Raw genomic sequence first — 27281 nt, forward strand, 5'->3', positions numbered from 1 at the left:
ATATAATTAAGCTTATCTGTAAGGTATGTAAGGACTCCGAAATAAGTAAATGACCTAAAATGGCATTTTAAGCTTTCAGATTCAGTTGTATCATAAAAGACAGAAACTTAAAACATGTTTTTTTGGAAGAGACTAATTTATTTACTCACCAAACATTTTTTTTTCTCTTTCTAGGCACCCAGGAAATATATGTATATATTTTAAGCCCACTTGCAAATAGATAGGACCTTGTACACAAGAAATTATTTGTTGAATCTATATTTACTTAATGATATTATATTCACCACAATTTTCAATGATAGGAATGTTGGATGAATTTTTCCATCTATTGCCACATATATAAACTCACTTAAGGCTTCAAAATCACCTGGAAAAATAAATACAGTTAGATAACTTTCTGTTTTACATCAGATTGTGAATGTCCCAGTTGGTTGAATATGCTGATATAATCAAAGGCACCAAGATTAAATGTTCAGGTTCAAGAATAAATACATTAAATAAACAATGAAATAGAACTAACAATTTTATTCATTGAAACAAACACTGTCATTTAAAACAATCAAAAAGAATGCAAAATTATACATACCAAGTTGTTAATCACAGCACTGTTTATAATACCAAAAGTAAAAGACAAAATAACAAAAACATTTATATATATGTTTATTACTTGGGAAGAGGTTAACCAAGGTGTGTAACTTTCAAATAATAAAATTAACAGACAATTCTAATCTTCATTTTCTAAGACACAAAGAAATGTACAATATCTTAAGGAAATAATATCTATACTATGTTTCCATTTTGATCTTTGCGATTGTATATGTGGAAGAACATACACCAATATGTTAAAAGTGGTTACTTCTGAGTGGAAAATTATGATTTATTTAAATTATTCTTTATGTTTTTCTAAAATTTCTCATTTTTAATAAACTTATGTTTCTATTGTAATATTACAAAAACAAAGCTCTTTTAAAAATTGCTACCATTTGAAAGAAAACCTCAAGCAAATATTTTTCTATAGCCACAACAAAATTAATAAATAATTTATTATATATTTTATTACTTGTCATTTTACTTTCCATTCAGCATTCTGCTTTGAAAGTCTATAGCATTTTAACTTTGTAATATGAGTAATATTTTTCCATTAACACATGATCTCATACTTTTGTATTTACCTTCCCAATGAGATAGAGATGTACACAGAACATTCTTGTCTTTTCCTTCTGGGCCTCACCAATATTTAAATGCCTCAGGAATAGTTGGATTTCTTGTTAACATGATTGTAAACTAATATTATTTCAAAATAATGGAGAAGAGTTATAAACTTTTAAAAGAAATCTAATATAAACCATTTTAAAATTAAAAATGGATGCTTACCTGAAGTTTCACAGAGTACGGAAACAAATGAATAGCCAAATAAAAAAAATTAACCATGATCTGGATTCACACCAAATATATTTAGAATTTTGGTTTAAAATAAAAATGTAAAATATTTATATTTATAAATATAAAAGCTAAAATTATTAAACTTCTACAGTAAAATACAGGAAAAGACCCTTGAAGGAGACAAAGATTTCTTAAACTAGACACAATACAAATAAATTTTAAAAAATAATATTGACAAATTGAACCTCATCAAAATTGGAACTCTAGGTTTTCAAAAAATATTATTATGAAAATAAAAAAGGCAAAACACAGTCTGGAAAAAATATAATGACAAATGACCTGTATCCAGAAGAAAAAAAAAGTTCTAAAAGCTGAATAATAAGAAGGAAATCAACCCACTTAAAAATGGGCAAAAAAATCCACTTCATCAAAGAAGACATACTCATAGCCAATAAACATATGAAAAGATGTTCAACATTAGTCATCAAGGAAATGAAATTTAAAACCACAGTGAGAGACCACTTTACTGTCATTAGCAGGGCAAACATTAAAAAAAAAAAAAGCTGGCAGTTCTGTTGGTGAGAATGTGGATGGAACAACTGGAAACTTTCATGTGTTTCTGATGAGAATGCAACTGTGATGGAAAACAGACTGGCGGTCTTTTAAAGTTAAGCATACACTGACTATGGGATCTAATAGTTCCAGTCCCGGGTACTTACGCATGACAAATAAAAACATGTCCACAAAATGACTTGTACAAGACTGTTCATGCCAATATTCATAATAACCCTAAACTGAAACAATCCAAATATCCAACAAGAGATAAGTCTTATCCAAACAATTGTGGTATATCCATACAATAAAATACTACTCAGCAATTTTAAAAAATGAACTAATGATATACACAACCTGGACGAATTAAAAAAAATCATGTAGAACAAGAACAGATTGTATAATTTTATTTATATTAAATTCTAGTATAGGCAACACTAATCAATAGTGATAAAAATCAGATTCTTAGTTTACTAGGGAGGTGATAGGGATTGCCTGCAAAGGTGCATGGGGGAACTTACTGGGGAGATGGAAAAAATGTTTAACATCTTCATTGTAGTGGTTAAGTGGGTGCACAGATATATCAAAACTTATCAAATGTACATTTAAAATGTCATTGTATATAAATTATGTATCAATTAAGCAATTTAGAAGAGATGCTTGGCTGTGGAGATTAGAAATAAGAGAATTTATTAAACTAGTGGCTCCCAAGCTGTTACTTGCATCAGAATCACCTGGAAGCCTTCTTTAAAAATATTGCTGATCCCACCGCAAGTGTCTGATTCAGTAGGTCAGGAGTGATGCTCCAAAAAGTTGCATTTCTAACAAGTTCTCAGGTGACACTGACATAGCTGGTCCTGACAGCACACAGAGAACCACTACTTAGAGGTAGAAATGATTCCTAAATTGAGACATTGAATGGGTCAATTTCAGCAAGTTCCTAGCTGCAGTTAGTAAATAGAGAGCAATTTTAAATCCATACACATGCCTCTCAGTTTAATGGGAATGAAATTTAGTGTTTTGAGTCATTTCCTGAAAAAATAAAAGTTAGCTTTTTATTGGCTAACTTTTGGAAATCATAGAGGGAGTTGGCAAATCCTCTGAAATTCAATACTAATGTACTGTATGCATGCTCTTTTTTCCCCCTAGAGAGAGGGCCAACTTTATATCAAATTTTCAAGTAAATATGATAAAAAACATTGAGGCACTTAAAGAACTCTATGAGTATTCTTTCCATTTTTAATTTTTGTATTCATGAATTTTCTTCAAAGATAAATAGGTGAACATGAAAGCTTACATTTCACTTTTTGTTATTTATGCTGAACATTCAGAAGTTTTAGATTGAACACTTGGCATAGATATTAGAAGGTCACTATCTGAAAGTGACGAGAAAAGAAAGCTTCTGAAGGCTGTAAGACATTCTAGAAGTGTAATTTTTTTCAAGTAAGATTAAAATTAAGATAGTCTTAATTTTATGTTATATACCTCAACTTCTCCCTACTATTTCTGGTTCCGATATCATTAAAACAACAAATATTAATGTACTTTTAATAATTAGGGTATGTGGCTTGGGCAATACATGAACAATAGAGTATTTTTAGTTAAAAGAACATTTTTACTTGTGCATATAAATTTTCATGTGTAGAATATGCAATCATGGTTACAATTATTTCTCCCTATTCCAGCATAATTTATAAGCATTTAAATGGGACTGCCACACATAATGTTAGAATGTGGTACAATCTCTCCATTCATTGTCCACTACAATCCCTTTATTCCTTACAAATATAAAATGAATATATTTTCAGTCTTCTGCTTTGTATCCTAGACACATACATTTAGGGGGTCATTGTAGTGTCTCAACAAGCTACCAGAAACCTTGTTACATTCAATTATTTTCATAAAAGGGAAAAATGCAAATAATCATAGAGCTTAGCCATCAACAGATTCAGTAAACAATTTAGTATTCATATTTCATAATAAATTTGTGGTTCACTGACTGATGTTTTGTGACTTAGAGGTGCATAGAAGACAATTTGAATGTAAAATATCATGACCACTACTAAGTCATTCATGCTCTGTTTTATGAAAAAGGTCTGACTTCTTTTTCTGCATGTTTTTCAACAGGTCATACACTTATCATGGTTCATGGTCTAGATAACATATGGACGCTAAGCTCACATTTTCTTTTATCTGAACTTTGTTTCCTCTCCAGGTTTTAATCTTTGCATAAAATCACCTTACAGAATGATATTCCTTTCTCCCTCTCCTTGTCTGAGCTGTTGCTAACAGCTTTTAATTTGGGAAGTCTATCTCTGAGTTTTCTGCGCCTCACTGGTTTCAGCTCAATTGTTTCTCTAGCCAGCAGAGCATTTCATTTCTCCTGAAGGTCACTGCAGGTTGCCAAGGCTCTGAAAACATACCATCTTTTCATTCATGCAGCAGTCTAACCCTGCAGTGCCATTAAGAGACATGGAAGCAGGCGTGTGACTTTTTCTATCAACAATTATTGAATTTATTGTTATATGAAGCAAATTAGGTCACCAGTGAGCAAGGATCTTCTGTAACTCCACCTCTCTTCAAGGCAATAGACAGTATTCCTTGTTTTTTAGTAGTTTGCCTGTGTACAGATAATTATTTGTATAAATGATACCATAATGTCATCTGCTTTTGGAAGTAACCCTTCCAACCATATCGCTACCAGTTGCAATAAACCAATGATGCAGGAAGCAGGCCTGATCTAAGGACACTCATGAAATGAACACCACATTGGCCATCTGTTGGAGGAGGGATGGCATTAAATATAATGTAGACCTGGAATACTTCCAGTATTGTTTACTCTGTCACATATCAGATGAGCACTGAAATCAAATTGATGATTTTTTAATTCCAAGGGGACAAGAAATGGAGAGCAGAGGAGGGTGATGCTTCCAGACATATCCAAAAGTATTCAAGTGCCAACTTGATTAAAAAAGCAAAAATAAATTGATGCAAGCAGATGATGTCAGAGAAAGAATAATCCACATTACACATGCCAAATATTTATATTATTGGGCTAACAGAAACTCACCATAAATTTACTTGTACATTCTGTAGTTAATGCTGCTAGAAAAAAAATAAAGCTCTCCTAGATGAACAAGTTCATCGAACCATCAGCACAAATTATTTCAAAAATTTTAAAGGCAAGAAACTTTTATCTAGATTTTAGATACGGTGAAAATGTTTTACATTATCTTATATGCTGATGTTTTTAGATTTTTCTTATATGAAAGAAATGATACTGTGACTCATTAAATTGCTTCTTTTTAAATTTTCTAGGGCAATAAAATTGCCACATAGAAGTTACACAGTTAGTTGGGTAAATAAAGTAAGATTTTTCTTTGTAAAAGCAAGTTATCAAGTTACCCTGTGTGTTTTAATGGGAAACTCACTGAAGTTTCATTCAAAGATCTGCTTTAACATCTTTGATTTTCCAATTATTAGTGAGGTGACTTTGTGCAGGTGATTTAATTTCTCAGTTTCTTTAAAATGTCAAATGGGGAATTCATGTCCAATATCTCTATAAAAGCTAAGGCACCATAAGCATGTAAATGACTTTATTTTCATTTTGGTAAATACATAGGCCAGTCTTGGAGGAAATGCCCTTAGGCTTTGTCATGTTCTCATGTAGAAGAGCCCCCTTCCTCCCCATGCAATCTCTCCCTGTGTTACTCACAAGGGCCATCTTGAACACACCCGGAATAAACTGAAGCATGTAGTTCCAGTTACGATCTCTCTTAAGGATGAAAGTGCTAACTGAAATGCAAAGGAATTCTTTAATAGTCTTAAAAATTACAATAGGAAAATATTCTCTCTTCAGGGTTAGGGGCAATATCTATGAATCTGATATTTGAATGGTATGTTATGATGTTTTGATTATTCCAGGTTTATTGGGAAAGACATGTCATGCATCCACCTGTTCATTTAAAAGGTATTCATAGAGTTCCTACAGTGTTAGAGTAGGCACCTACCTAGCTGGGAACAAACGTGACATGGAACCTACCCTTGTAGAGCTTGTTTTGATTGGGGAACGACATGAACACAGATAAGCCAACTTATTCACAAATTGTCCTAAGGGCTATGAAGGAACCACCACAGAGTACTGATAGTGGCACTGGGTGGGCTGGAGGGTGGGGAAGAGTCATGGGGAGAAGGGGCTTACTTTAGGTGGAGTGGTTGGTGATCTGACTTCCACATCATCCATACATATTAAAACACACACACCAATGAGATATTTTCAAAAAATGAGATGTCCTCATTAACATCAGTGTTAATGCAATGCTCAAATTAGAATACTTTATTAGGTGAAGTGAGTTTTTCTCCACTTCAAATTCTGAGCTATCAGCTCTTACACATAGAACTGGCAAGAGTTAAGCCCACTGCAGTGCGAACAGATGCCACCCAAGCTCCCCTACTCTGATCTGCCAAGGCTCATTAATCTCCACCATTTAACACCTCACTATTCATGGCTCCCCATCCTGGGGAGTGCACTAACTTCTGTCTACCTCATGGCCAGCCCATAATATAAGGTGACCAATTAGGAAGAACTGCAAGGTCTACACTAGCCAGTGTATATAACTTAGTACATACTACACAACAACAAAACATAGTATGTAACAGGCTCTGCACGTCATTATATCCTGTGTCTATATCCAAATCTATTATTTTGCATTGCTTTTCCTCTAGCTCTGTATAATTAACTGAATTCTACCCCTTCTCCCTCTTGTAGGCTATACCCTACATGCAGCATCCACCATCTTGGTTACAAATAAGAGCTCTGGTGTCAGCAGACCTGGGTTCAAATGCCCACTTGACCTCTTATTACCCATGGACCTTGGCAAGTAAATGAACCACTTGGGAAAAGAGAAGCACTTACCTCATCAAGTTGTTATGAGGAATTAACTACTATGTAAATCACTCAGTATCATGTTTGGACCCAGCAAGTGCTCAATACCTATTAGCTATTACTGCTCCATAATCTTTTTCCAATAATGACTAAAACATCACTTTTATTAGCTCCCATTAGTCCAAGGAGAAACAAGATTTAGGTTTTTCCCATCATCTTGGCAGTCTTTTGTTTTACTTTATTATACTTGTTTAAAAATAAAAAACACCCTAGCCTGGCCAGTGTGGCTAAATGGTTGTGCATCAACCTATGAACAAGGAGGTCATGGTTCGATTCCCAGCCAGGGCACAGGCCCTGGTTGTGGGATTGATCCCCAGTAGGGATGTGCAGGAGGCAGCCGATCAATGATTCTCTCTCATCATTGATGTTTCTATCTTTCTCTCCCTCTCCCTTCCTCTCAGAAATCAATAAAAATATGTTTTAAAAAACCACCCTAAATTGGTGACCATCCACAGTATATATTTTAAATATGCATCTAGTTTTATGTTTATGTGGCTTCTATTAAATGTGATACATGTATACTTGTATGTCTCTGAAATGCTATATGTTCCAACCTCATAGAAAAAGTGAGAACTTAATGTTTACTTTTCTTAAACTTAATACATTTCTTTTGGATTATTCAATTTTCAGGCACCTTTATGAACACTTGTGATTTAGATCTACTTCTGTCCTTTGACTTCAAAGATGTTACTGCTGGGAGTGATTCTACAGACAAATATAGCTTAAGAGAATGATCTGTACCTTCAAGCTTTTTTTTTTGTCAATTTGATTCATATGTAGTATAGACTCTGGTTACCAGCTGTCACTGCTATTTTCAAAGTCTATCCATGGTTATGCCCATGTCAATGTTTTGTAAAAAGCCATGTCAGAATCCTTAGTTAAAAAACAATGTCATTTTCTCATTTTTAAATTCTATTTTGAATATAAATATCATGTGGGGAAGCTTAATGTTAGTTTTCCAGAGAGTATATATCTTACTTTGATACTTAAAAATTAAGTTGGAAATCATTTCATGTTTTATTTAGTTCTATCTAATTGTTTTATTTGGTTGAACAGTATTCCATTATATGAATATACTATAATTTATTTTCAGTTCTTATTGATGGCATTCAGGATTTTCCCAGTCTTTTGCAACTGCAAACACTGTTGCAATAAACAATGTGCACATAGTTGTGGTTTGCCATCTGTAATTATTTTTGTAAGTACTTGATTCTTATATGTATTTTGTTAATGGCTCTACCATTATCCCAATCAGGTTTAGAATCTTCTTATCTCTCTCACCCTTCTTCATAATAATAAATCGCACATCAAATTCAATTAGTTCTTTATCACATCCAGTCTTTTACTAGAGAGGAAGAAATCATGGTGGTAATAATAATAATAATAACAATAACAACAACAATAATAACTACTTCAACTTGTTCTTGAGTACACATCTTTCCTAAAAAAAAACTTATAAAAATTGGTGATGATGGGCAGGAGGTGCCTCTGTAGGTGACTGTATTTTTCTTGGAACTTTACATGTGTTATATTTAATTCTCAGAATTAGACAGGTTTTATTAAGCCCATGTTTTCAGATGAGGAGACTGAGTCTTGGGACAAACTAGGAATTTGACCAAATTTACAAAGTAAGCACCAAGGCCAGGTTCTGTACCTGATTTCTCTAATTCCTAAACCCATACTTTACCCTCAAATACATAATCTCTCTTTAATGTGTGATGTCAGTCTTTATATGCTGACTCATTATATCTTCTGAATCTACTACTCAGTTTCCACTACTATCAGGTGAACTACTGGATAGCTCTCCTTCCATCATTCCCTCACATTTCTTCTGCTCACCACTGTCCAATAATCTCACTGCTAATTCAATTACATCATAAGATTACTCTCTCAAGCTAGTATTCGTACTTCCTCAACATCTGGACCCACTGTTCTCCCTTGTTGATATCTCTACTGTTTTGGTAGCAATCTCAGGGTATAAGGACCAAGCAGAAATATGTGAAATGAGAAAGGAGGGGGAAGTGGATGCTAAACAGGTAGAGCTCCCAGCCCCTTCCCCTCACCTCAAATAGAGCAGCTTTATTCTTATCTGCTTTATGTACAGGGGAGGGGGACAGATGATATTTTGTTTAGGGGAAAAAACCCACATTTTCATAGCTAAAAATAAAATAGAAAACTATTAGCATTGTGGAAATACCAGCTCTCGCTTGTTTACTGCAGTATCCTCAGCACCTAGAACAGTGTCTAGATTCTGAAAGTACTCAATCAATATTTTTGAAGGAATTAAAAGATGAATGGATTTAATTAATTTTGGCTCCATCGATGTACTAACAGAAACTCTGGGCAAGTTATGAGCCTCTTCCCCCCTCGTACTTAGTAGCACGGGGCAGATTCAAAATGTAAAGTACCCAGTACTATGCATGAAACATTGTAACCTCTGGCTTTATTGCTCTCTCTATGAAAAAACTATTTGCTGTTTCATAAATCTAAATATCTGGAATTTTCTGTTTTTTCCTTTTAATTTTTTCCCCCTACCAGAGCCACTAAAGGCTTTTCCCACAGTTTTCTCAATCAACCCGGCATTTGACTATTTTATCTGATTGCTTGGCATTTGTCTATTTCCCAGGGTAATGGGAAGTGGAGAAAAATAAGGCTAGTCTGGTACTTTCTGGTTACTTAATAATTTAATAACTTGGTGACTTGATAGAACAGATTAATTATTAAAATCAGACTTAGAACAAATGAAAAGCCACTTTTTTTCTTAGTTGCTATTAAATTTACTTTTCTCTATGCCATTTAGATTAATGGAATATAACTTTTTATCACTTATACAGTGCTCGATAGTATGTACCCTTTCCCTGGATAGCATGTTCGATTCTTCTTAGTAGTATTAACTACAAGGTAATATAATTGTTAGCAATTTCAAAATTTCTGTCACCAAAGTCAGAGGAGAAAAGCTCTCTTTGCTTAAAATGCATTTCCTGTGCAACTGAAATAGCAATGTGGTTTTAAAGTAGCAACATAATGTGTCTTTGGGAATGTGTATATATTTTCAATTTGTTTTATCCCAACCCTCAAAAGAAATAAATCTATGGTAGTCAGCTGGCTTCCAAGCACCTTAACCTTAATTTTAAGACCATACTAATCAAGTTTGAAAGAGACAGATGGGCCTGCTTTTCCCTTGCACTGTGTTTATAGTTAAAATCTACATTTGCTCACATAACACATTTAAAAAAAAATCAGCTGCAGAACTGACATCAGAGAAAGTAATTCCAAATTCTAAATATATATTCTAAAAAAATGGCAAGAGTGCAGCATACAAATCCCCTGTTGATAATGAGTAAAATCCATGTTAGCCAGAGGAATAAATGCGAAGAAACCTATTTGTGAAAGAGCAAGAATCCTGGAGGTCATTTCTGTAGAAGCTGCTGAGGTAGCCCTTGAGGACACTCCTCGCAGCTGATTTCCCTTCTTGCCATCTGTAATCCCAGCCACTTGGAGGTTTCTCTGACTTAGCCACTAAAAAGACTAGATAGACCATAGTTTTTAGATACGGCAAGCAAGCATTCATATCTAATGCCATAAACTGTATTAAACTTCCCAAATATTTGCTGTACTTCCTGGGCGGGGGTGGGGGGGATGGGGGGGGCGGGACAACAGACTAGATTTCCTTGCCTCGTTGATGTCAGACTTGGCCATAGGAATTGATTTGGCAAATACAATAAGTAAGAGTGACTTGTATCACTTCCAGGGGGAAACTTTTAGCTCCAGTGTGTCCTCCACAGTGATCTCTGTTCCCCGTGCCACAAGTTAGGTTATGTTCCTGATAGATGCTGTCTGACAGCCCATGTCCCAGACTGCACACCCCTTGGTGGAGGGGAGAAATGAACCTTTGAGATTGGATCATTTGTTACCTCAGCACAACCTAGCCTACTTCTGGCTAATACATGTGATAAGAAGTCATACACCATAATAAAGAAGGTACAAGGGAAAGAAAAACAGGTGGCAGGATTGTGACTGTTACTGGGATTAGAGAAATATAATGTATGTAAGCTGTCTGGCACACACTTCATGATATGTAAAATTATTTAGGCATTAAGGACTAATGTTTGGATGTACTGTATATTAAGTGTGTGTAGGGGGATATAGGTAAAATCATTAATCTGGTAGTGAGTACTAATAGTACAGGAATACTTAAATTTTGTCCTCAGAAAGCAAAGTATTTCTCATTGTAACCTATAGTAGGCAATAAGACTAGAGGCAGAGGTCATGAATTTATGAAATCAGAAAGACCGGAGTTTAATTCCTATCTCTACCTCTTCCTAACTGTTCAACTTGGAGTAACTTAATTTAAGCTACAACTCCTCATCTATAAAAGTGGAATGTGGAACCTACCTCAAAGGAAAACAGAGACTGCATGCTGGGGATCTAATATAGTATGTGGCAGTTCAATCAATGCAAATCTTATTTTTGTATAGTTTGCATTTTCCTTCTGAATGAATAGAAAGCTAAAATATACAAAATTTCCCAGTGTTTAAAGCTGTAGTGGCCTTGGGTGGGTTAAGGAGTACTGGTTTCAGGCTTTGGATCTTAATTTGGGACAGAGGATGTTTTTAAAGGTTCTTTAAAAAGAAAGTTTTAACGTTTGACCAAAGAGATCTAGAAAGCTGTTCTGGACACTGATTCAGGAGGTGAGGGTTAACAAAGACATCCTGAGAAGACTCCAGCAGGAGCACTGGGGGCACTAAGAGTGTGACATGCAAAGGGGGGAAGAAAAGGAGTTTGTATGGGATCAATGCAACCTAAGAAAAGAGTTACTGTGCATTGCAATGGTCATTACTGCACATAAAATGTAAATACCTCAAAATATTTACCCATCTGGTTCCGTGTTAGGGCTGCCAGGTCTCTCTGGCACCTAATGTGATGCCTGGGTGAGAAAAGCTGGGAAGCTTCTAAGATCCTGGAGCATGTGAAGACAATTCCACCTGTGTTTCTCTGAATGGTTTTGTTGTTGTCGTTTTTTTCCTGAAAACTCTCATTTCTAACATGGCCCTGAAGGGGCAAGTAATTTCTGACATGGCAGGATTCTGGTTTCAGCTCATCACTTTTTTTTAACAACTAGGCCAATCTTTTTTTTTTAAATTATTTTTATTGATTTCAGAGAGGAAGGGAGAAGGAGAGAGATATAGAAATATCAGTGATGACAGAGAATCACCGATTGGCTGCCTCCTGCACGCCCTGCACTGGGGACGGAGCCCACAACCCAGGCATGTGCACTCGACCGATATCGAACCTGGGACCCTTAAGTCTGCAGGCCAATGCTCTATCCACTGAGCCAAACCAGCCAGGGCACAGCTCGTCACTTTTATGCATCATTTATACGTGGCTTTTGACATCCAATCATGATACCAAAGAACAAAATCCTTGGATAAAACATTGTGATGCAACACTAGTTTGATGGCTCTAACCCCAAGTTTTCAAAAATGAGCACCCTTTCCCCTAAATTATATAATCATTTTTTTTTTTTTTTTAAATATTTTATTGATTTTTTATAGAGAAGAAGGGAGAGGGATAGAGAGTTAGAAACATCGATGAGAGAGATCGATCAGCTGCCTCCTGCACGCCCCCTACTGGGAATGTGCCCGCAACCAAGGTACATGCCCTTGACCGGAATCGAACCTGGGACCCTTCAGTCCGCAGGCCGACGCTCTATCCACTGAGCCAAACCGGTTCGGCAAATTATATAATCATTATGTAGGCTAGGATTTATTCTCCTGAGTTTCTTGCAGATATCTGCCCATCAAAATAAATTTCTTTTTAAAAAACACACGGGGTATTACTTCATGGTAAAACACAACTATGTGTACTTTGGTGTCACTTGTCAGCGAGGGAGTTGTTTTTCTGTCTTTTGCCTTTTCTAAAGCCTAATCCAATTTTTGAGAAACTGGATGCACAAGGTCTCTTGGTAGCCTCTCTACCCAGTGACGTTCTGAAAGTATTCCAGTCAGCAGACTCAAGTGTATTCAGATGGACCAGGAATGGATCTGCAGACTTGAGCAAACCCTCATTTAGGCCCCTTCCACATAGCAGTCTATGGGATCACCACTCTTACGCTGGGGTGATTCCAATTGCTGCTAACATGTCTCACCCAACTTAAGAAAAGTTATAGCATAGGACAATTTTAGTCATATGATTAGACAATGAAGTACTGTCAAACTAGGAAATGATAGTTATACATGCAGGAATTGTCTAGGAAATGATAGTTGTACATGCAGGAGTTGTCTATACTTGGTTCTGGAGAAGGGAACATTTAAACAATGATTTTAAAACCTTGGAATGTATCAGCCTAAGTTTCCACTTTCTGAATGGATGCGTTGCTAAGGTTTGGCAACTGCACATGATTTATGCATCCTCTGCGTAGGAGATTTGACTTGGGCAGGGACCCAAGAGATTTCTGCAAGTCAATTTGATAGGATTGGTTATCTAGGCACAATTGATCAAGGATTAAAATAAGAACCTATTGAAATCACAGATTAGCGAAGGTGTTATGTCAAAGGCTGTTCCAGTTTAAATATAGGTATTCTAGGCCAATTTTGATAAAAAGTTAGGTAATTGGTTCAATATGGTGGGATAGAAACATGATTCATAATAGTGGTATTTCTTTGTTAAAGTGGGTTGGGTTTGTACTTTTCTTCTCCTGACTCTTTGAAGCTAGGGGACTGTGTTTTGTTCATCTTCATAGCACACAGTAGGCTCTCAATAAGTTTTGCCTAATGACAGAATATGGAATTTGAGTAATGGCAATACTTGCCTAATGACTGAACATGGAATTCTGAGTTATGACATTATTAAAAGTCAAAGGCATTCTTAAAAGAGAATATTTGAGGCTTTGTTCTTCAGTACTAAATTATGAACCAGCACAGTAATTAGAGCAGCTGCGTAGTAGAGTTTCCAATTTTATAGGTCTAATTTTGGAAAGTTTTATAGTTGAAACACTGAGTTGTCAAACATACCCAATTTCAATGATCACATTATTTCTTTTTAGTCGATGTCCTTGAATACAAAAACTGTTTTCAGTAAAGAATCTTCTATTCTTGGTTGGTTTCTAAAGCACAAAATAAAAATAAACCTCTATTCTCAATAGGATTTAAATACCAATAAATTATGAGACTCAGTAGGGCTTTAGATTTAGGCTGTGAATGAAGCTTTGTGGTTTAATATTAAAAAACCCTCTTAAATGGTCTTACCTGAATGCTCATTTAGATATTTATATTTAGTATCCATACAAATGCAGTTTCTTAAAACTTAATTTTTGTAAAAATCTTCTTGAATACAATTATGCTCCTGAAAAATTTTCCTCTAAATATCCTTGCTGAAATGATTAGCGTTTGAGAACAAAGATGATATAGTGCCCAGTCTCAGCTTGAACACAATGTCTGTGGTCATAATGTCCTTGTAGATAATAAGTATCAAACTACAAGTCATGTGACTCATAAAAATGTTTCGATCAATAACAGACTGCATATACACTGCAGTTGTGTAAGATCACAATGGGGCTAAAAAATTCCTATGGCCTCATCCTGTCATAGGCATCATAGTCTCAGAGCACACAACACATAACTCACGTGACTGTGGTGATGCTGATGTTAGCAAACCTACTACACTGCCAATTGTACAAAAGTACAGCTTACACCAGGGGTCCTCAAACTACGGCCCGCGGGCCACATGCAAATACAAATATTGTATTTGTTCCCGTTTTTTTTTTTTTACTTCGAAATAAGATATGTGCAGTGTGCATAGGAATTTGTTCATAGTTTTTTTTTAAACTATAGTCCGGCTCTCCAGCGGTCTGAGGGACAGTGAACTGGCCCCCTGTTTAAAAAGTTTGAGGACCCCTGGCTTACACAATTATGTACAGTTCATAATACTTGATAATGATAATAACTGACCAGTTACTGCTTCATGTATTTACTATACTACATTTTTTATCATTATTTTAGAGCAGGGGTGGGGAACATCTAGCCCAAGGGCTGTATAATTATGGCCCAAAAAATCATTTGGTCTGGCCCTGCCAAGGCATTAGAAGTGAATTAATTAAATTTGACCAAATATAGCAGGCTAATTTTTAAGTTGACAGTTTTGTATGGCCCTCCAATGATGTTATGAATATCCAAATGGCCCTTGGCAGGAAAAAGGTTCCCCACCCCTGATTTAGCGTGTATTCTTCCTACTTACAAAAAAAGTTTGCTTTCAAACAGTGTGCCATAATATGCAGGCAGCAGCCTCAGGCATCTTGTGTTTACTGTGTCTCTTGATTGCATCATTCTCCCTTGTGCTTGATGTCATCTCATGTTGTTTTGTACAGTAATATGCTGTATAGGTGTGTAGCCGAGGAGCGATAGTCTACACCCTAGCACCTGGGTGTGTAGTAGGCTATACCGTGGAGTCAGGGTCAGTGCACTCTATGATGCTAATGTTCGCAACACAATGGCATTGCCTAAGGATGCGTTTCTCAGAACACCAGGGACTGTGGTGGGATGACCGCATTCTTTGTGGACTTTCCATTGTTTACCTCGCTGCAGGCTGTCTTGGGCATCCCCCTTGTTCTTTAGCTTATGTCCACTAGAGGGTGAGTGGGAGAGACAGTAAAACAAAAAACAAAACAACAGAAGGTGCTTAGCAAGTCTGCTGAACAGTTTCATGATGGAAATTAGTTTGAGGATCAATTTAGGATTTCTTTATTCATATTCATCTTGCCTCCTATTGCCATGGATACATATGTTGATTTTTATAAATATAGTATTTATAATGGTAAGTTACAAGATGGCAATATATTATGCTGAGTCTATTTTTACTACTTGAAAAATAAATGCCATCCAGATAACTTAAAGCTGCACTGTGAAAATACACTAGGGTATCCCAGTAAAAACCTCTTCCAGACATGCAACATCATATATTTGCTCCAGAGTTTAGACCTTCAGTAAATATTTTAGAATTGCATTCCACAAGTGTGAGAAAATATATTCAGTTCTAGGACTGGTTCTACTGATAACGCCACAATAAGTGGATCTGTTTATATACCTCAAGTGATATATTTGAAAATGAAAATAGCACATGTCATTTAAGTCAAGGATTGCTAGTTTTAGCTATCTTCACAGTCCTTCTTAGTGTTAACAGCAGGTATTTGTGCACTGTGGCGTGATGGTGCTGGAAAGGTGGTATTGCTCAAAATATTGACCACCTATTGTGATGTTTGTAATCCCACCATTGTTAAGTTCATGCTCAGTACAAATTGCCAGATGAGAACAAGATAGGACAGTGGAAACAGAACACCAGGGGCAGTAGGAGATAGAATAAGCCTATTGCAAGAAAGAATGGATGGAAATTACAATCAACTTTAAAATTCAGAGTGTGTATAAAGTCCTAAGTTTGATTGCATATACTTTTGAAGTACTTTATAACTCAGAGTTGTTTATAGGATAAGGGAAGGAAGGATGGAAGGAAGGAAGGAAGGAAGGAAGGAAGGAAGGAAGGAAGGAAGGAAATTATGTCTTAATATAATGATAAATAATGTCTTAATATAATGATAAATTACTAATTTACATGGATTAATTGTGTTTCTATCTCTGGCATCCAAACACCTCTGACACAAAAACAAGGACACACAATTCAAGACTGGGAGCCAATGGTTGGCACTGGTCTACTTCTTTTTTTCTTGTACAATATCTTTTTTTCTTGTACAATATGCCTGTTTCTTTTTTTAAAAAAACACAAAACACTTTTATAGCTACTGTTTTCTTTCTTTTTGTAACCACAGACACTCCCACGTAGCACCAGCTCAGTTCCAGCCAAACTGCGTGCATTTTTAAATAAAGGAAACAGGTCTGCTAGTTCTGTGTTAGCAAAGTCACCTCCTTTACTGCCAGTGCTAATGCTAAACATGTAATAATACTTTATTGTCATGAGCAGGAATCTGCTTTGCTAATTAAATGCAGCTGTCAGTAATTACTACTTGTCAGTGTAATCTATTTTAGGGAGCTCTACTTTAAATAATAAAAGATGGGCCTGATATTGAGAGGGTGGGATAGGCAAGGTGACCGCTTACTTCCCCATCAGAAGCTCATTCTTTTTTCTTTTCTTTTTTTAAATGATGAATGAGTGACTTCATTGTGAAGATGTCTTACCTGGGTTATTCTGTATTTCTTTAGTGCCTGAGTGCTAAAAGTTTGCAGTTAGATAGTTTGTAAAATATATCTGTAATCTAAATGTCACCCCCTTTTGTAATACCAGCCAGGACGGTGACTCTCACAGTCAGTGCATCGTGATGGTAATCTGCAGGAAAAGCATCATGGTGAAGTCACTACAATCTCTACCATCAAATACTGAGTTCAGTCTAAATGCACCTTCTAATTGCTCACAAACTGGATTAGACACGGAACATCACTTTGACAAATGGGGAGGGGGTTAAGTAACTGTTTCTTGTATGCATTTTTCACTGATATCCTAACCAGGTTTTTTTCTAAGAAAATGTTTAGCATTCAGTTTAGGTCTTTGAAATGTGTAAATTTAAAAAATCATGATGTTTGCTTCTAATATTAATTTATCTTAACGGACTCTGAAATGAACCTCCAACTCCTTAATAGCTCTACAGCTGCGTGACTAAAAGCAATGTCAGGGCAAGGGTAATGATGGCGGGCTGATCTGCTCCATGGGGCGGGATAGGTGCTGGGGTGCCACAGATGCTGGCAGAATCCAGGGTCCAAGGGGAGCAGACCTTTGCCCTCACCTCCCCTGACATTTAAAATGAAAGTGGCGGCAGGGGGGGGGCACTGGAGTCTCCAGGGGTGAAGTGATGGGGTGGTGGAAGGATCAATGGGGAAAAAATAAGCACAGCAGGGAGGATGAGGGAGGCTTGGCACACACGTGGCTTTACCCCACACAGGCCAAAAAGACTTATCACACCGCTCACAGCATCCTGACTGCCTCATCCTTCTTCTCCCACCATCTGGTTTATATCCAACACTCCAATAGTCCTCGCGTTGCTAGATAATTAATTATCTTGTTATAGGCCCCAACAAGTTTGGCAGCTACTCTTCTGAATACAGCACATTTAAATAGAATTAATAATTTTGGTGTTCATCCCAGGTGAAGGGGAAAAAAAGCTTTCCAGATGGAAAATAATTTTAAAAACACCTACCTAAATGTATTTTTCAAATATAGTCAGCAAAATACGTCAACACATCCTTTTCCCAGTATGCCTCCACTGGGGAAGGGATGCATAGTCCAGTGGGAATGGTATACATTCTCCCTTTTCCATGATATAAATTCTGATCTCCTTTACTGAGAAAATGGGGGTTATTCCAGATAGTTCTAAAAAGTAAATAAATAAAAATTCCAAGTGATGAGCAACTCAGGCAAAGAAAGAACCCAATGAATAGCCATTGAGCTCTTTAAAAAGTAGGTTTTATTCAAAGGGAAAACCCAAGAATATACACATGGATAGTTGTGAAAGTTTTTTACTTTTATGGGTTCTAACAACCACAATGTCAGTGCATCCCTAAATCGCCCATTTTATGCAGAACTCAGGCTTTTCAATCAGCTGATCATTTTCCTGGAATATAGTAGGTGTTCAATGAATAACTGCTGAATGTATGAGTAAGATTTTGAACACTGTCATGATATGGTTTCTTGCTGTCCACTCCAGCTGGTTGAAGCTGGTATTACTTGGTGGCAAGAGTTTAACAGCAGGGCCAAAAGTATGGTTATTGTTTAAATACTATATTAAATGTATTAATGTTTTTAGAAATAGTGCACTATATTTTGTATATTGTTTTTAAGTAATAATATATTTTCATTTTTGAAAATAATTTTTATTTTTTTGTATGTAGGGTCATTCACCAGGGAATGACAACACATATTTTAAAAATGCTGGCTTTTAAATATATTAATTAACAGGCCATTTCCATTTCTTGAGTTTTCCAATGTGGTGATGGTGAAATAATTTCGTTTCATTTTTACTTCAAATCTTAAAAGAGAAAAACTGATTTTTATATCACTATAAGCAGATACTCATAATTGGTTAGATATGTTTCCTGCTTTATAGGGGAGAAGTCAACTTAAATAGGTAATATGATTATTAGATATATTTAAAATAATTTGAATAGAAGGAAAACTCAAAATGAGCACATGGACTTTTATGGAACTTTCTGACGCTTTCTTAGTCTTGCAGGTAGAAAAAAAACAACTACCTAGTTCTCTACAGACCATTATTAGAGAAATGGAGACTTGAATCTACTCTTAAAAATTAAAATCTTCCTAGATGGATGCTTACAATGGACACTTAGAAGACTGGAGAAGAGGGGAGATGGGGAATGAAGGGTGGGAAGCAAGTTCTCCCCGATCACTGGCAGAACTAGGTCTTCTCCCTCATGCTCTGTGCCCACACCAGCTTCTCTCCATCATCTAGTACGCTGAACACTACCTGTTCCTTTACCAGCTGGCTTTGCTCTCGAGCTTGTAAGTTTCTTGAGGGCAAGGACAAAGTCATTTATATCCTCAACACACTTCCTGATACACAGCAGTTGCTCAATAGTGTTTACTGAAATAAATAAGTCAGCAAGAAAAAGGCAGATAAACATTAGCGAGGCAGAAGGGAGAATAAGATGATTATTTACTTCTCCAATAGAACTGTATTTAGTACTTCCTATATTCCAGACACTATGCTAAACAATGAGGATATTGACTGTGGTCTGGGTCGTGGTTGGTGGGCTACAAAGGGAAGGGGTAAGAAAACAGAGAGAAGTGACGAGGAAGAGAAGTTAGACAAGTAGAGAGCACTTTCGGCAGAGGGCCAGCATGTGCAGAGGCATGGAAGTACGAAATAGCATGCTCTGTTCCTTGCTTGGCATCTACCAAATGCATGCACTTTGTGTTGGAGTGACAGGAGATGAGTCCCAGGCTGGGCCATTGGAACAATAATGGCTTTGAAGGTTGAGGTGGTTTGAACTTTACCTGGAAGGCAAAGGATGCCACAGGTTATTAAGCAGGGACATTACATGAGGAGGTTGGCGTTTGGGAAGAGTTTCAGAAGCACTGAAGACATTGGAGACCTGAAGCTAAGAAGGAGGCTAGTGCCATCGGGTGAGTTCTGACGACCTGAGCTTAAGCAGTAGCAATGGGGTTGGTGGCAAGGGAGGTGTTAGGAGGCAGGGTTTTCGTGTCTTGGTGACAGACTAGAGGAGCAGGAGAAATACAAGATGACCCGTAGGTACCTGTGTCCCTACTATGATCCTTGTAACGACATATTCTTGGTTGCTCACTTTTCTTGGGTGTATGGACAGATGATGTTGCCAACACAGAATAGCAAAATAACATAAACTATTTGAAAAGAGGTAACATTAGAAAAGTAATAATGTATAAAAATGCTCAAGCCCTTGATCTTATTTTGGTAAGTACAGAGTTGAGAGTTCCTTATTAAAAGGATGCCAGTGTTTATGGAATTCAGAAACTCCTAAACTAAATGCTGTTAAGTAAAAATTGTCTAGTCAGTGGACCAAGTATGAGAATAAGATAAATACCTGATTAAGAAAAAATAATTCCATCTGTAGAAAATCAGGCAATCATAATTATAGCTAATATTTATCATTTTATGATATGCCAGGTACTGCTACCAGGACAATGGGAATAATGTTCTTGACTTTAAAGAGTCAGTTTTCAGGATTAAGTGGTCACTGCACATGTAGTCAAACTTTGGGAACAGAGGACTAAAATAAATATGAAATAAAAATACTGGAATGAAACTAAGTATTCCTACTAGCTAGCAATCCATGTGCTGGCCCACCATCTCCTCATACACCCTCATCTGTCCTGTTTTCTGCCTCCACCTCCTCCTGACATCCCCCCTGCGGAATCCCTCAGCTCTCGGCTGTCCAGACTGAGATGTCCACAGGAAGAAGCTCTGTGTCTGCCCCATGATACCACATGCCAAAGTACCAGGAAATAAAGGCGACAGGACAAACTAACATAGAGGAACATTAGTTTCTAAGCTTTCCAAGTCTGCAAAGTGAAGATAGCTGGGTGGCTACCAGAATTAAATGTTATCCCCCCAAAAAAACCAAAAAACTAAGAATAAAGTTAAATTTAACCTTTTAAATCAAGTTACTCAAGTTTAATAACCAGAGTTAGGAAATAGATTGTTTCTTGAAGCCATGCATTCTATGGTATAAAAATATAAAAGAGCCCAACTGGTGTGACTCAGTGGATTGAGCATTGTCCCATGTACCAAGAGGTCACCAAATTGATTCCTGGTCAGGGCACATGTCCAGCTTATGGACTCACTCCCCAGTAGGGGGAGTGCAGGAGGCAGCCAATCAGTGTTTCTCTCTCATCAATGCGCTCTCTCTCGCTCTCTCTCTCTCTCCCCCCCCTCCCTTCCCCATCTCTATCTAAAAAAGTCCCAAAGATATATATATATATATATATATACTAGTATATGAGAAAGAAATTTTTATGTATCCTAATACTTCAACCAACTCATATTAGTTATATAGATAAATATAAATGTTTCAATGCTTTTAGCAAACCTTTTGTTCTTCCCCATTAGTCATATTTGTATAAGATGATACATCTTCCAAAGACTTGTGTGAGCATGTTCAGCTGGGCCCTGCAAGAAAAAATTGTGAAGTGGCTGTCGCAAAAGTCTCCTCTCAACTTCTGTGCTTGACACAGGCCTTTAAATCAAGTAACACTTGAATCAAGCTTACGTCTGTAACATGTATTTCTTCTCTTCATATCTTTCCCTTAACAGTCAGAGAATCCACAGAACATATACTTTATAATGGAGTACAACCAATTCTCATAGATAGAAGGTAGCTAGATCTTATTTATGGTGAGGCACATTAAGAATTACTGTGATTTTTTTCATTGACTTGAATTAGCTATGGCAAAGAGCATTACAGTGGCATTTTCCTATGTTCAAAAAAAGTTCCCCAAACTATACTCAAAGAGTAGATTGTTAATATTTATGACAGCACAGTTATGCTACTTAATTGGCAGTGTAAGGATTCTGTTATTTAGTGTTAATTATATCTTATGTGCCATTTAAAAATAAAACGTACAATTACAGTTTTCCTTTTGCCGACTTCTAAACTTAAACATTTTAATCAGTTGATTATTTCATCATTTTTCTACCTCAGGTCCTTCACTCTCATGCAGATTATTATTATTCCACAGGGTTTCATAGATAGTAATGTCCTAAGACCCTCATGAAAAGGGAAAAATTCTATTCAATATTAAATCACAATCTTAAAACTATGCAATTATAAATACATTTAAAGTTTCTTGACCTCTGGAGTAGCAACTTCTAGAATACTTCCCTTCGGGGCATGCAGTAAACATTAATTGGATGCCTGCTGTATGCCACGTGGGTCAGAGCAGAACCAGTCTCATTTCACACCTTCATATGCAACTTTGCTGGTCCTTTTGACAAGTACCGTAGCATAACATGTAACATTGACTTCTGTGCAAGAAGTTCACCTTATAAGGATATTATGGGAAGCATAAAACACCCAGTACCAGAATCTCTGAGCTATTAAAACTACTTAAATATGGCATTAGTTCTTAAGTTACCTAATTTAAAAGTAGCTGAATCTCAGAAAATTATCGAGTCCATTAAAAACTACATTAAGTTACAGCGCTGTTCTAGTACCGCTCTAGTTCAGGTTATGTCGGGCTTCGTGACGATCGCCTTCCTTAGGAATTCCCTAAGAATTCATTCTGAGTGCCCGGCTGGCATGGCTCAGTGGTTGAACTGGGAGGTTACGTGTTCGATTCCTGGTCAGGGAACATGCTCATGTTGCGGGCTCCATCCCCACTGTGGGGCATGCAGGAGGCAGCTGATCCATGATTCTCTCTCATCATTGATGATGTTTCTATCCTTCTCTCTTCCTCTCAGAAATCAGTAAAAAATATGTTAAAAAAAAAAGAATTCACTCTGAAAGCCATCATAAATCTCAGTAACTAGAATGCATTTGCTTTACTACTTAACTCGCTCCCCACTTGGACCCTTATTTAAGTAAACTTTAAAAGTACCTGTTGAAGAGCAGTGGCATAGCCTGGTGGGCTGTCTGGGCTCTGATGGCAGCTCTGTTGTTTATTAGCTGTGGAGACGAGCCAGTTATTTAGGCTCCCTTTCCTCATCTAAACAGGGATAATAATAATACCTACTTACTTCCTCTCATGAAGTGGGGCTAGCACGGTGGCTACCAGAATTAAACTAGTTAATATTAGCAGAATTCTTTAGACAGTATCAGGCACACATTAAAGGTTATCATATGGGTTTCTTAGATAAGTTGTTCAAAAAAGTTTAGTATAGTCTCAATTTTTAATATCAAACTAGTTGAGCATTTGTAAGTACTATTATTAGATGACACTGACTTCACAAATCACATAGGCCATAAAAGAGACTCTCTTCCTATTCGTCAAAGTTATCAGACAAATATAGATATAGATATATAAACATAAATAAATACATACACATTATCTTCTATATGTATAAGCATATGCATATACATACACAACATATCTGACTCCCATGCAAAATCTAGGTAAAGTGGTCTAAAGTCAAACCAACTAGTCAACCGTTTCTTAATACTAACAGCTTTCTTTCATAGAAGTTTTCAAGAAGATAGAAAATAATCTATTGTACCACATATTAATTACACAAGACATGAATAATGGAACTTGCATATTAGATTCAGAGATGTTCATTTATCCTGCCTAAACATTATGTGGATCTTCAGGTATCTTTTGCTTCTACTTTTGATAAGTGTTAGCTGCTCTGAAATGTTTTTGAGTAGATTAGTGATGCTTATGTGTACTTAATAATATCATCATTTAATTGTACTTTTGCTGTAAAGGTAAGGATAACATCATGACTCAGGAACAAAAACTGATCTACAGTGAGCAAAATTTTTCAATAATTAAATTGGATTCTAGGAAAAAAAAACTTTTGCTGGTTTTAAAAACTCATATTAAATCCACAGAAAAAAAATAAAATGTAGGGTTTCTCTAAATAGTGATGATTTAGGTCATAATGAAAGTTTAACTAGTTATTTTGGTTTTGAGATCTCCCTTCAAAGACAGGACTTAGATGAAGATAAATCTGTGATTTGAATAATTATTCCCTTAACTTGAGTTATTCTCTTTTCAAACTTTTACCTTTTCTTAAAGCAAAACAAACTATAATTCCATTACTAAACTATAACTCCTCATGCAATTGCAATAATGTCAGAATATGAAAATATTTGAAAAAAGTGTTTAAAAATTCAAACACATATGCATATAAAGACCAACAAAATAGATAAGTATTCATTTCATTTCAATCGCACAAACCTAGCATTACTGCTCGTACTCTATTCCTGGAGTTTTCAGCATCATTTTTTAGGAAGCATTCCTCTTCCGCCAGCTCCCTTAACTGGGAAGTTACCTTAAAAGTTATTTCATTCATGAATAAAAGTCTCTAAAATGAAAGACCATCTGGCCAGACATATCAAAAGAGTCAAGGAAAATTCACCTCAACTAAAATTTCCATAAGATATTTCCATTTGTCTAGAAAATCCTAAATAACCATTTTGATGATTTACATAGTAGAATTGCACTTTTAAGTTTCCAAGATTATAAAGAGATAAGAAAAGGAGCAAAATGTTTGTTGTTTCCTGTGAATTTGAGTTTGCTTTTTTAATGTAACAGGAATATTTGCATTTACTCATAAGTGAATACTACTGACATATACAGATCGGGCACTGTTCCATAGAAGTCAGACACAGAGAGCTAGAGCAATGCACAGATAGTTATATTTCTCCAGAGTATTCAGACGAAGAGCAAGAAGATTAAAGTCAATATCAGTTCTCTGAAGTTGAGTCATATCTAAATGATGTGGTGAGTTAAGAATATTGGTGGGATTTATGGGGGAAAGAAAGTTGGCGGATTGACATCTGTATGATTTTTGAATCAAGGACTCTTTGTTGGCCACCTACTTTGGGCAAGATGCTGCTTCCCTGAGTAAGCCACTGCTCTGCAGGCCTTTTTTTACACAGTGTGGGAGTAAGCATCTTGCTGCTACTGAAAATCCTTTCTTGTTTAAAATAACACCCAGCTCAGCTTTGCATATTGTGTGTGCTCATGTGTTCAATAAATACTTTTTGAATGAGGGAAAATTCAGTGAGTAAGAAGGTTATTCATTCAAAAACATCTGTGTATGCCTGCAAAATGGCAAGGACAATGATGCAAGCATAATCAGCACACTGTAGGCAGCACCTTCTCACAAAGATCTCAAAGGAAGCAACTTCCAACGCTGACATCTAAACAGGAGGTCTGGTTTAACCTGGCAACCACGATCCTAGAACTTCTGTGAAACTCCACTGAATACTATGCTTATAATTTCCCAGATAACCTACTTTGTGCATCTATTTGAATATATCAGTTTACATGGTTAATGTGTCTATAGATTTTTATCAATGGAGAAAAGACTATTTAAAAACAGTGGAGAGTAATTTGAAAGGGGCCAGAGCAGTTTTCCTTTCTTCACTGTTAAAATTCCCTGCACTGGGAGGCAGTTAAATGCAAGCAACAGTTTCCTTCCCATCATTATGTTGCTTGTAACATCCTTGTGTGTCTCCTTCAAGTCACTGGTGAGCGAGCGAGCCACTTCCCATTCCTAAAGAAGCCTACCTTGCTGCTCACTCAGTCCCTGTAAGCAAGGACCATTTGCACACACATACAGGGAGGAAGGTATGTAGTATTGTTTTCCTGTCTCCGTTTAAGAGCTTCACTAGGGAAAACCACCAGGATAACTTAAAAAAAAATCTGCTACATCCCACATAATTGATACCAATGAAAAACATTTTAAAAATAGTTTTGCTATCCAAATTTGTAATCGCCTTATCTTCTCAACTTTTTTCTTGGCATGGGAGTTGAATATATTTGAAATAAACTGTAATGGGGAAACATTTGTCTAAAGCCCTGGAATATGTCAAGACTACTGAGCAAAAGCTCTCAGAAGCACCAGCTTTACATCACTTCCAGCAAGGCAGTTTAGAACGGAGCAACCCTTCCAGAGAGGACGCCCACCCGCTCTCACTCCCACACCAGCCCGACCCTGCATGCTATTTATCCGACTAAGTTTACGTACACCAGAGAAGAGTTACAGTGCAATTAAAGGCATCCACGAAGTAATATGATATGAAGCACTTTGCAAATATTAAACTTCCCCCAAGGGATCACCGTTTTCCATAAGAAGCTGGTGCTGCGGAGAGGGAGGGAAGTTGGGAAGAGGACCGACCTACCGGGCTAGGACCGGGGAGAGAGCAGGGATCTCAGCAACCGCTCCCTTGGGTCGGTGCCGGAGAGCAGAGCCCCCCAGGTTGAAGCGACTGGAGTTCTGGCTGAGGGTAGCTCGCTGCGCGCCAGGAACGGCCAGGTAGAGGCATCCACAGGAGGCTGGGCGCTCCTTCCTCGCTTCCCCAAACCAAGGCTGTCGCCCAAGTTCCAGGAGCAGGACTCTGAGAGCGCCAGTCAGAAGCCAAAGCGACCTCGTGCACCTCTGAGTAATAACAATGTGACCACCCCTCGATGGCATCCAACTCCGGAGTGTGTGTGTGTGTGTGTGTGTGTGTGTGTGTGTGTGTGTGTGATGGGTGGGACGGGTTGCGTGAACTAGGGGGCGGGGACTGGGGCTTGGAGGGGTGGAGGCCAGATGGGGAGAATACACCCCATCTTTCACGTTCACTGAGCCTCTGCCTGACCTCTGCCTCGGACCTCGCAGACACCCACCTCCCCCAAAGCCGCCTCGCATTGCAGGCGACAGCCCTCCAGCCACCCGGGGAAGTGGCCAAGCGCGAGCCCCCAAACTCTGGCGAGTGCCATGCAACGCGTGTCGCCTCTCAAAGAGCACAGAGCGCTGCACCCGCCTCTGGACGAGACACGAACTGACGGACACCGATGACTCTGAATTCACCCCAGGAGGCGCCCCGTCGTTTCCCATCCCGCACTAGTTTAACGCAGAGACCCGGCGAATGTCTCAAAAGTCTTTCCAGGCAGTAAAAGTCTTTCCAGGCAGTGCCCGGCAGTGCCGAGCCTCACCAAAGTACTTGGGCTGGCATCGCATGGGTGTCTCTCCTGGTCGATCCCCCCCCGCCCCTCCCCGTCTTATTTCCCCCCAAATCTACCAGCTTTCAGCCCACCACCGTGTGAGAGCCCCTCCGTGGCGCGGAGCGGGCGGCTCGCAGGGCTGACCGTCGTCTCAGGCGGTGGCGACGAAGGCGCCGCGGGACCCCAGGGCGCGGGCAGGTGGGCGCCGGGCTCTCCGGCAGCTCCGGTGGTCCCTGCGGAAGTTGGGCCAAGT

At 37.6% G+C, this 27281-nt stretch overlaps 1 protein-coding gene across 5 annotated transcripts in view; it reads right to left on the reverse strand.

Moving 5' to 3' along the window:
- HS3ST5 (heparan sulfate-glucosamine 3-sulfotransferase 5) overlaps window positions 1-27054 on the reverse strand; it is a 236801-nt gene extending 209747 nt beyond the window's left edge. Inside the window, exons 1-3 of one of the 5 annotated variants that reach the window (XM_023750146.1) lie at window positions 26224-27054; window positions 22970-23077; window positions 21463-21542 (exon numbers count right to left, since the gene is read on the reverse strand). The gene's annotated coding sequence lies outside the window, so the exon portion shown is untranslated. Of the gene's footprint in view, window positions 1-13893; window positions 14625-21462; window positions 22711-22969; window positions 23078-26223 lie in introns of those variants that run through there. The other 4 variants (XM_014451810.2, XM_006084374.3, XM_023750144.1 and 1 more) reach the window with 4 other exon arrangements.
- Window positions 27055-27281: the final 227 nt, after the last annotated feature.

This window comes from Myotis lucifugus, unplaced genomic scaffold, assembly GCF_000147115.1.
Source record: "Myotis lucifugus unplaced genomic scaffold, Myoluc2.0 scaffold_11, whole genome shotgun sequence".
Taxonomy (NCBI): Eukaryota; Metazoa; Chordata; class Mammalia; order Chiroptera; family Vespertilionidae; genus Myotis; species Myotis lucifugus.